At 39.0% G+C, this 12,095-nt stretch overlaps 2 long non-coding RNA genes across 2 annotated transcripts in view; both read left to right on the top strand.

The window, feature by feature from the left end:
* Window positions 1–5,499, top strand: part of LOC103460412 (uncharacterized) — a 10,248-nt gene extending 4,749 nt beyond the window's left edge. Inside the window, exon 3 of the long non-coding RNA XR_532916.2 lies at window positions 4,870–5,499. This is a non-coding gene — a long non-coding RNA (uncharacterized LOC103460412). The remainder of the gene's footprint in view (window positions 1–4,869) is intronic.
* A 3,894-nt stretch (window positions 5,500–9,393) lies between these two features.
* On the top strand, window positions 9,394–11,126 carry LOC108165954 (uncharacterized). Its single transcript, XR_001776273.1, has 2 exons — window positions 9,394–9,922; window positions 10,030–11,126. It is a non-coding gene; the product is annotated as an uncharacterized LOC108165954 (long non-coding RNA).
* Window positions 11,127–12,095: the final 969 nt, after the last annotated feature.

Raw genomic sequence — 12,095 nt, forward strand, 5'->3', positions numbered from 1 at the left:
GAAAGAAAGAAAGAAAGAAAGAAAGAAAGAAAGAAAGAAAGAAAGAAAGAAAGAAAGAAAGAAAGAAAGAAAGAGAAAAGGAAAGATGAAGTAAGGATGAAACAGCAGAAGCAAGCAAAGGAAGGAAATGACCAAGGAAAGGAGAGAAGGAGTGATGAAGGGAAGGAAAAGAGGACAGAATGGAGGAAAGTCAAAAGGTTCAGTGGAGGAAGAAATTAATTTCAGCACTAATTTATTCCCGTATTCTCTTCTCCAGTTGGGATTCGCTGATTAGATGCATAAATGTGACACAGCGCCCCCTGCAGCAGAGCAGAGGCCCGACGTGCTGCTGCTGCTGCTGCTGCTGCTGCTGCTGCTGCTGCTGCCGCCGACGTGCTTAAACTTCATTTATTACGTTTTTGTGCTGCAGATTTTATAAATCTGGTCACATTTTCAGTGAATTTGAACCGGAACTGAAAGTGAAGTCGGCGCTTCGCTCCGGGTTGGATTCCCACCTCAGGGAGTGTTCAGGCGGCGACGCCCTGGGCTCGACTCCAGGTCCGACACGCCCCGATAAGCAGGCCGCCTTAACGAGGGCCGCACACACACACACACACACACACACACACACACACACACACACACACACACACACACACACACACATTATGCAACATAAAAACCTTCATCCTTTAACAAATAACCTCATTTTACCGGCAGGAACTTTTCATTTAATGGAGCAAAAACATGAAAAATAATCTGAAAAATGTCAGATTTAAAAGGTTTAAACCTGAAAAACTCAACTGGACGCGAGTAAAAACTTTCCCTCCCGTCTGAAGGCGCGTCCGATTCCTTTGTGATGAGACGCAGCGCGACGCTCGGCTCCCGTCGTCGTTTTGATCCAGGAAAACTTCCAGGAAAACTCAGGAAAACCACAGATGTGGAACATTTTAAATAAATAAAGATTAAATTCAAAACTCCAGCAGCTTCCAAAGACTTCAAGAGGAGAAGGACGGAATATGGGAATCTGTTCAGAGTCAGGAAACTGTTCAGTCAGGAAACTGTTCAGTCAGGAATCTGTTCAGTCAGGAATCTGTTCAGAGTCAGGAAACTGTTCAGTCAGGAAACTGTTCAGTCAGGAATCTGTTCAGTCAGGAATCTGTTCAGAGTCAGGAAACTGTTCAGTCAGGAAACTGTTCAGTCAGGAAACTGTTCAGTCAGGAATCTGTTCAGTCAGGAATCTGTTCAGAGTCAGGAAACTGTTCAGTCAGGAATCTGTTCAGAGTCAGGAAACTGTTCAGTCAGGAAACTGTTCAGAGTTGGGAATCAGTTCAGTCAGGAATCTGTTCAAAGTTAGGAATCAGTTCAGTCATGAATCTGTTCAGAGTCAGGAAACTGTTCAGTCAGGAATCTGTTCAGAGTTGGGAATCAGCTCCCGACTCTGAACAGATTCAGTTTTCGTCTTCCTGAAACCTCCTGCTGATAATCAATAAGTTTGATCCGCTGATCCTCACCGAGACGTTTTCCCTCCTAACCAGCTAAGGGGTGTACTTATTTTTTCCATGTTTTCTTCATAAATGACGTTCTGGCCTGTTGTGCGACTCTTTAAACCAGATTTAATGTTTGTTCCGTCGTGTTCGATGCTGATAAATAAAGTCATTCATCAGCAACACGCCTTCGTGACTCACAGCGTTGGCACGGCGACCAGAACGCCGCTGCACTTTGAACCAGTTCACTCCCACCAGTGCGGACCGGGAGGGTCAGCTTCATCACCGTGGAAACGRCTCCTCGTGTGGAAGCCGTGTAAAAATGAAGTTTAAACCTTTAAAAAGTTTCATTCTGTGACGTCAGCATCTGGTTTTCACTTCAACAGATTCCAGATTCACTGGAATCAGATTGAGATTAATAATCTGAGGAAGTTAAATTACATTTCTGAGCTGCTGCACCTTCWGTTTGTTTTCCACATCAATTAAACGTCTYGGATGTTTCTTTTGAACAAACCAGCCGGTTCCCCTCCTGGCCTGTGGGGGCGCCGCACCAAGAACATGAAAACCTCTGAGAACAACTTCCTGCTTCACCAGATGGAAACAAGATGGAGGATTTTGATAATTTTTTTTATAAATGTTTCATGTTTCTTTGACTTGAGTTGGTGCCGATTGTTGCTAATGTAGGGAGGTAATGCTAACGCTAGCTAAAATTAGCATATCAGGTCAGCTAACGTTAGCATCTCTATCAAACTAAAACACTTTTAATGAACTACGTCATTTTTTTTAAGCCAAGTTTCCAAAACCATGAAATATTCAACTGTAATAAATGTTTCTGATGGATTCGTCTAAATGATGGCCTAGTTAAAGCACAACTAATCCTCACTATGCTCACAGGTTTAACCGTTTCATGAATGCTGCAGATTTTAATTTTAAGGGTTTAAATTCTTAGTTTTACTAAAAACGAAGCAATAACATGAAATCAAAATAATATGGATTAATAACCTTAATTATAAAAATATATTAAATAATGAGAAAAAATTAATAAAATGAGAATAAATTAAAAAAATAAAGCCATAATATTACAAAAAAAGTTGAAATAATATGGAAAAATTTCAGTAAAATTAAAAAAAAGTCTAAATATTTGCAATAAAATCACAATAATACAAAAGTAATAATAAGAAATAACTTCATGAAAAAGAATAATTAAAAAAAATATTATAAAAAAATAAAATAATTTAAAGAAATTAAAAATTAAAACACCAGAGAATAATTAAACATTAAATTAATTAATGTCGATAATTTTGTGAATTTATACTTTGGTATCAGTTTTACAAATAAAGAAATATTTTATATTTTAACACATTAGAATCTAATTAATTAATTAAGTCTCAGAACTTCATGACTTTACAAAAAAACATTTCAGATCCGAATATCTGAATAAACTAATTACTAAAATGACTCGGTAAACCAAACTCTGACGTTTAAAACGTGATATTTCTAACATTATGCACCCAGAATTAAAGTTCCCCGACCAGAACCTGAACATGTTCCGCTGCCACATTAGCCGTTTGAGCGCCTGGACTCCCACCGGGTCCGGCCGGTTCCTCCGGGCCCGGTGGCGTCGAGGCCCAACGAGTAATGAGCTGCGCTCGCCGGCCGCCATGTTGGAGCGAAGCCAACTTCCCCAGATGTCGGAGCGAAGCCGGGAGGTGATGCATAATGCAAAACGCTCATTAAATCCTGAAGGAAACAAAAAAACACCAGCAGCTGAAAAATGCTAAATAATAAACTAAGAGATTCCAGGAGAAGCTGCAGATGAATAATTACTCTGAGAGAGAGAGAGAGAGAGAGAAATCCATTAGCGCCAGAAACGGCGACACGCTGGAAACGAGCAGATTGAAAACCTTCAAACCCGAAACCATTAGAAACAAAATTACTCCGAGGCGAGAGAATTCAGTTCAGAGGCTGGAGAGGCGAGAAAACGGGCAGCTAAACCGGCAGCGAGGCCCAAAAACTGTGAAAAATACAGATTAATGCGTTAATAATCAGCAGACAGCTCAGAAAAATAAGTCCTGAAAGTTCAGACAAGTAAGAGCAGAAACGATTAATCGATTTAGGTATGATTAATCGAATTAATTATGATTACTAGAATTAATTACGATTAATCATAATTAATTACGATTAATCAAATTATATATGATTAATCGAATTAGTTACAATTCATTGAATTAATCACGATTAATCAAATTATTTATGATTAATCAAATTATTTATGATTAATCAAATTATTTATGATTAATCATAATTAATTACGATTAATCAAATTATATATGATTAATCGAATTAGTTACAATTCATTGAATTAATAACGATTAATCAAATTAATCATGATTAATCAAATTATTTATGATTAATCAAATTACTTATGGTTAATCGAAATAATCGTCAACTAATTTAATAATCTATTAATTGTTACCTGGAGTATTAAGAGTCAAAAACATTAATTCTGATAAAAGAGCAACAATGAAGATAATATGCTTAATTTATTATTTAAATAAACATTTTGTCTACAAATCTGATCCACCCAGAATTTATCACCTGGTAAAAAAAAAAAAAAAAAAACTCTTATTAAGCACCTTTTGAGATTAATCACTTAATGCAAAAACGAAACAATTAATCGGCAAGTGATCAAGAGTTTACTGAAGGAACGCTGAGGTTTTTTATCATAGACACTAAAATGGGTTTCTTCTTATTTAAAATATATTATACAACATAATATTGTATAAAAATTATTTACAGTAGCTTTTTAATAAAACAAATCAGCAGAACGCAGCAAGTTTTTTAAACGATTAATCGATTAATCGTCAGAGTAATCGATTACTGCGATTATAATAATAATAATAATAATAATAATAATAATAATAGATTATTACTAAAAATAATCGTTAGTTGCTGCACTAAATGAGAGCGAAGTAGAGATCAGAATATTTAATTTTTTTTTCTTCTAACTGCGAATTATTTTCCAATATGAACGAAACCAGAGCATCAGAATCAGAAACATGTCGGAGCAAAGCAGGACAGAAAACCGCAAGAAAGGATTTGTAAATAAAACATAATCCTAAAATCTTCAGTTTGATTATTAATGAATTAATGTATAAATCATTAAACACAGGAAAATTAAAACAAAGTAGAAAATTCAGCTTCACTCCAACAGATTTAATGATTAATCTAAACTATTTTAAATGAAAAACCTTCATATTTATATTAATTTCTGATTCTGAACATCTGAAAAATGATTATAAAAAACCCCACTAAATATTTTCTAATGAAAGTGGTTGAAAAAACTTTAATATAACAGAAAGTCATATAAATTAATTCTAATATTTTGGATCTTTTTCTCCAGAGAGGCTTCAGACTGAAAAAACGTTTCAACCACGCAGGAAGTTCTTCAAAAGCACCAAATCATTTCAGTCCAGAACCACAGAAACGATCAAAGATGGCCGCCAGGAGTCCCTCAGGGAACAGGATGTCACCTTAGAAACCGGTTTGGATGCGTTTGAAACTCCACGCCCTCATTCCTGTCGAACCTGCCAGTCAGTCGGCTTTTCACTGACTCACGCTTTTAAAGCAACCCACGAAGAAAATCACCCATGATGCAACAGTCTCTACGTCACACTCAGAGAAAAACATCGGATCGGTGGAGACGGTTCTCAGCTAAACACCTGATGGTTTCCGTTAGCATTCATCACCTCATTAGCATTTTTTATCCATTAGCATTCGGCTTGCTAAACCCAGCATTTCTAACACACACATACTTATTTAGGCGATTTATGCTAGCAAACAGTTAGCATGCCAAATACAATGGCAGCTAGCGTACTTTTAGCTAACATCCATCATCTTACGCAGCCTGTTACGGAGCGAAAGCTTCTTCAAACACCATCCGCTGAACCTTTCTGTTCGCTTTTTATTGAAGGGGGAAAAAAAATAACGGCGACGGCTGTCCGTAACCATAGCAACCACAAAATCAACAAAAGCAAGACGGGTAGTGACGGAAACAGAACCAGATCCTGTTAAGCGTTCTTCAAAATAAAAGACGTCATCTATTCAAATAAATAAATGTGTCGCACTTCACTTTTGTAATTATATACAATCGTGTTTAATTCAAGTAATAATAATAATAATMATGTAAATTAAATCACTTCTCATGCAAAATATGCAGAACAACATAAAAGTGTAAAAAGTCACAAAACAGAAATATTTTTCACTAGACCTAAAAAAATAAAAAATAAAAACCTTTAAAGCCAAATTAATTTGTCCCAGATGATTAAATTACATCTCCGTCCATTTTAGGCGTTTTATTGTGAAATGCCAGCAGGAGACCGATCCAAACACGAGTGATAAAATCTTTAGAAACGACTCATAGTTTACAGTAAAGCCCCGTGTTTTCATCAAGAGCGAGAGCTTTAGCAGATTAGATCTGCAGCCACGGATCATAGATCCCTGATCCTCGTCTTGTGGGAAGATTCATCACCTGGATTCCAACCAGCCAGTGAGAAAAGCCATCAGATTCCTCTGTGAGGTGTTGCTCATTCCAGACAGTTTGACACATAAAGAGATAAACACACAAGACAAAAAGCGCGGATCGCTCTAAGGACGGGCTAAATACTCCAACGGTGATGATGCATTCCTGCCGGAAAGAGACAAAAAACAAAAAAAAACGGGTAGAAAAAGACGCGACGTCGTTAAAACGTGAATAAATTAGAACTTCAGCTTCAAAAGTTACATATTTAAAGCTAAAACTCGGATCGTGTTGCAGAGACGATCGAGTGGATTTGAAGGAATGTCGTCAGAACAACACTGAGCTGCAAACACAGACAGACAGACAGACAGACAGACAGACAGACAGACAGACAGAAAGACAGAAAGACAGACAGACTCCACTCCTCTGTCTGTTCGCCAGACTGCAGGATCTTAAATAATATGAAACGGAGTCAAATATTTCACTAATTTGTACAAAAAAAAACTAAAACACACACACAAAAAAAATCCCCGATCCTGCAGTTTAGAGCAGGAATAACCTAGAAATATGAGAATAGAATCTGTCCGTTTGTGAATAATATCTATTAAACATTTCTACTTCAGGGAGCGGCCATTCTGACTGCCAGGCCAAAAAGAGAAATTCAATCAAAATCTATTTTTACCTTTTTAAAAAAAAAAATAACGACTAAATTTTCATTGAGTTTAATTAAAATTCAACAATCTGAACAGAAGCTGATAGTGAAACATTCCTTCACTCACTAAAACCACAGTCCAGTCAACACATGTGAACAAATTTACCCCACATGGTGTTTTTTCAATTCAGATTAAACCAGATTCTACATCTTTCTGAAAAGTTACGTGGAAGTTATTTTTATCTCAAGACACTCGGTGAGATTCTCTAATTCTTCCGTCTTCAGCCACAGTTTTGAAATCGGGGAACATTTTTCCACTTGAAGTGATCAGAAGTCTGCAAAATGCGACCGCCAGTTTGGATTATTCAAGCGTATAAAAACGTTTCCAGCTCTCGTCTCCTCATTAGCATAACGATGCTACAACTGAGGTTTCAACACCGGGTACGTCTGAAATACTATGAGATCATCCGACTTTTATGACATGACTAAAGGCTCAGGTAACGTGAACAGACAGACTCTGAAAGCAGGTATTAGCAGGGAGCGGAGTAAGCTTTGTAAAAACAGTGACATCATCCAGATAACTCTTTCTCACACAGACCAGATTTATGGAAATTGGAAGAGTCACGAAACCCAGGAAGAAAGCCAAATTACATCAAAGAGTGGAAATAAAAAAATATCCATTTGCTAAAGTTTATAAAAAAAAATAATGTGTGAAACCTCTGGAACAAACATTTGGCTCTTGAGGCCTTCCGTAGGGGTTCACAAACCACCAGAAATTACAAATTTAATCTCAAAATGAGTGTTAGCAGTTTTACTGTTTTTATTCCATTTATATACAGAATGTCTACAAAATAAATGACAAAATTAAATATTTTTTAGCCATTAGATCACAAACAAATTTAGGTTTTTCTTCATTCATGAAAATATATTAACTTGATTTTGATAAAAGTAGATTTTTCTCTAAAACCCAATAATGGAAGCTGGGGCTGAACATTTTGGTCGATAACCGATATTTACCAAATATTACATTTGTTTTCCTTCCATTCTGACATAAAATTACCACAAAGCATTGCTTTTCAGCTTCAGTTACCCACAATCCTTCACTGCATCACTGTCACATGACCAACAACAAGATGGAAACCAACATCGGCTGGTTCCTATTGATTGGTGAAAGACATGAACTTCTCTTTGAAAAAATTGAAATTTAGATGATTCTTTGTGGCAGTTTGGTGACAAAATGTCCAAACATGAACATTTTGTTACGTTTCCAGGTTAAAACCACCAGTTCTGAGTTGAGTTTACCAAAATAAAAGCTTTAAAAACATTGATTTTTCAGAGCTTCAGCTGATCAGACTGAAGCTGGAAACAGTAAAGACCAGCAAAACCAGTAAACCCAGTCCAAACAAAGACAGGAGGATGGGTCTGCTCAGGTCTGCTGGACGAGGGACACCTAAAGGAAGAGCCTGTTCAAACAGGGGTGGGGGGAACAATGTAGAATGGGTTAGCATAGCTTGTTAGCCGCAGCATTTAATCCACTAAACTGTAACCTGAGCAGGACAGGAAGTAGCAGCTACCTGCTGGTATTTAGTAGAAACAGTTATGGGCAAAACAAACACGTCCAGCTGGACGGACGTCCTCCAGTTGGACCTGCTCAGTATTTTAAATGAGAGGCCAGTGGGGCAGGAAACGCAGCCTGTAGGGTGAAATGTCCAAAAAAAAAAAAGGAGCAACTCGTTGGTGGGTGTGTGCCGAGAAAACCTGGGAGAGAAAACAGTTGTGTTTTCCCCGTCGGTCTGGTTGGTCGACTTCCTGGGCGGAAGAAAAGAATGTCGTCCACTTCACACAAACCGCGGACAGAAACAGAGAGACGCCGCGCGACGGGAGTCTGAAGCTAACACACTTAATTATTTTAACAAAGAGGAAGGAGGCCAAAAGCAAAGAAAAGCCTAAACGACGTGAAATATACATGAACTGGTGACACATCAGATATAAACTTCATTATTTCTGCTTTAAATTTATACTAAGAAAGTCAAACTAATTATCCTGCTAGCAAACAACAAGATGCTTCATATGCTAGCAACATTTAGCATCAGCAGCCATAGCTATAGCACTGTCCAGTGTTATAACAGAACATCAGGCCAAACTCGATATAAAAGTATCAGAAACCAGGTTATTAGCATGTAGTAGCATTGAAACGAAGCCTCCTTCTGTTAGCAGAGGCTAAGCTAGCAAAGACAGCAGCTTATGAGTTACAAGCTGAAAACCATCTTTTGAGAAACAGAATACAAACAAAAATTAGTCAAATATGATTAAGAAGCTAAATTAATACAAACAGCAAACATGTTAGCATCCTGCTACTGTAGCTAGCTTTGGGGGCTAATTGGCTAAAATAAGCTTCTTTTTTTTTGGACACATTTAATTTTGAGTAAGATTTCAGTTCAGTATTTATTCAGACTTTACTTTAAACTGTAGCTGCAGTTCAATAAATTGAGTTTTTCCATTAAAACAAACAAAAACATGAGGTTTTATTTTACAAATAGCAGAAAAATKTWAATTTAAAGTATTCCCAGCCAAATGGAGCAAACCGTTTCTACAGATCAGAGATCTGCAACTATCAACAAATACTTTTTAAAATAATCAACATGTTTTATCTATCGAGTCGACGATCTATTCTATTAATATTGATGATGTTAATCATTGATTATTGTCTGATCAGAAACGCCTCAGCAGCTGTAGAGGCTTTGTAAACATCCAGCCAACTTCAGATCTCAGATCTTTATCTGAGCTGCCAACTTGAAACACAAACAAAAGCATTAAAAGCAAATTAATCAAAACGAAACTTCAGTCCCAGCTTGCAGCTACATGCACGCCGTCGCCATGCCAACGGTGAAAACCCGTCTGGACCCGTGAAGGTTTCACCTTTAACCCCTTCTCCAGATTAGCGGCTGCGCGGTTCCGCTCTTCAGGTCCAGAGTCCAGCCTGAAGGAGGGAGTTTTCACGGTCCCGTTTGGACCAGAACCGCTAAATTAACCTGCGCAGCTACAAATAATTCCTAATGATTCGGTTCTGGACTGAAGAATCTGGTCCAAAACAACCCGATGAGTGAAGTGATCACTCCCTGCTGCTAATGAGCTAAAGCGTCACTGTTGACCCAACTCCAGTCCGTTTGTCTGGAAAGTCCGGTCCRGTCCGTTTGGTGAGCCGTGAACCTGAACATGTGAACGCGAACCGGACCGGAGGCCGTTTTAAAAACAGGAAACGGACTACAGCGCACGGCATTCTGGGTAAAAACAACCAAAAAAATAAGCTAGTTGTTTCCCGTGCTAGCTTAGCGCTAGCATGAGAACCACTAAAACCTGACTGCAGTTCATTTTGTTTACATTTTGTGTAGGAGGAAGTTGCCCTCAGTGGCCCCTTCAGTAGCTCTTGGTGCAGCGCCCCCACTGGCGAGGAGGGGAACARGGTTTTCAAACAGTTTGGTCCGTTTGACAAAAGAGAAAAACGGAGCAAATGCTGCAGCTCTGRTCCCCAATCAAACCGAGTTTGAAGGAGAAAACATTACAAATCGAGCCAAACGGGAGGATTTTCCAGCTGAACTCTGTAAACTCTCTGGTTCGCCCACATCTCGCTTCACAAACCAAAATGGATTTGATTCCATTCATTCCTCAAACAGCCGAATGAAGCTTCATAAATTCCTCCTGATAAAACCAAAGTTCATCTCCGCGCAGGAAAAAAAAACCTGCATTTATGGTTTAAACTGCCTGCATCAGCAGTCAGCTGGCGGCTGACGGTCCAGAGGAAAGTTAATGTGTCACCAGCTTCACCGCAGGTTGGTGTTTAATCTCCACCCTGATGGCTGATGATGGCCGCCTGAACCGTTTACTCTGGAATAAAAACACCTTCTGATGGATCYAACACTAATTCCAGCCACTTCGCTACATAATTCAGTCAAACTGTTAAAGTTCAGTTCCGCCTGTTGCAGGTCACCAGGTGTTCCGGTTAAGCCGCGGCCCCTTTAAGAGCGTTTCACCAAACTGAACCTCCATCCTGACCTCTGAGGGGAGCAGATCTCTGACCCCAGCAGACAGGTGAACCATCAGCCTCTTACCTGTTCGCTGCTCGGAGTCTCCGCTGTTCTGCCGCCAACTGACAGGCTGCGGTCTGAGGCGGCGCCGTGGGCGGGGTCAGCTCACCTGCGGCGCACCGGCGCTCTGACGCACCCGTGGGAGGAGACAGGGCGGGACGGAGCGCCGCAGGACTCAGAGGGCGTTTTTATTTACACCAGCATGGTTTGGATTCCAGTTAGAAAGTTTTTCAGAGGCGTGAAATATTCCTTTCTCACCGTGTAAAAAACCTTTTATGGGGATAACAAAAGCTAATCTGTCCATGTTTAGATATTTCTGGAATGTTCTCTGCTCTAAATGCCAAAAAAACTAATCAAACGTTTGTACTTTTCACTGATAAAAACTAAATGTGATTTTAAAACCACTCTGAAACATTTTTTTTGTACCAGAATTTGACATTTGGTTTAAAACAGCTCAGTTGTTTCTTCAACCTTTGCTAGCAGAGAACAGATTTGACCCTGTGGCTGTAGCGATGGAAGGAAGTCCATTTCCACCGTGAATTTACAAAATAAAATCCCAACAGGAAGCTGCAATTACATGTAAAAAAAAAAATCCACATCAGTGGTTTTTGACATTTCTGAGCTTTAGAAACAGCTGCGCTAACCCTGCAGCGCTAACATTACTTCTGCTAATGCTAAGTAGCATTTTACTTGGTGGAAGCTAACGCTAACGCACGAAAGACACAAAATTCAGATGTGYTGATATTAATGCTACACATTTATGTYCGGCTTCCTGTTCGGTTTGAGCTTCAGGACGTTTTGCTAACTCTGTCGCTAATGTAGCCTGACTGACCGCAGGGGGGCGCCGGTCAGAAAGATTTTACACTGCACTGTTGCATTCTGGGTACAGCWGCTTATGAAAAAACGTCACCCGCTTCAAAATAAGAGCCTGAATATAAACATCTAGCTCCCCAAAGAATAATTAACAACTGATAACCAAAACCGAAACTTTATTCAACTCAAAGTTTAAAAATCAACCTAAAAMATTAGCTAAAACAAAATTTAAGGGAAACTAAGAGCGCTAAACGACCCCAGTTAGCAAAAATGCTAAAGTCATCAAAGATGCTAAGCTGCTAAATGAACGATCCAGTTTTGGTCGACACCTTCACCTGACTCCGTCAGAACTACTTGGACGATGTTTACAAAGCCGTTGCCATGGTTACCGTCAAGCTTACGTCTTGCTGACCCGCCTCTCTTAATTTTTTTATTTTTTTTACCAGATTATTCATTAACTTTCATGACGTCAGACGGACAGGTGAGGACGTTTCCGCCCGGTTTGTCACTCAGTGTTGCTCTGTTGGGAAACGCTGCGGCCACGCCTCACATTCCTCACA

This window comes from Poecilia reticulata, unplaced genomic scaffold, assembly GCF_000633615.1.
Source record: "Poecilia reticulata strain Guanapo unplaced genomic scaffold, Guppy_female_1.0+MT scaffold_239, whole genome shotgun sequence".
Lineage (NCBI taxonomy): Eukaryota > Metazoa > Chordata > Actinopteri > Cyprinodontiformes > Poeciliidae > Poecilia > Poecilia reticulata.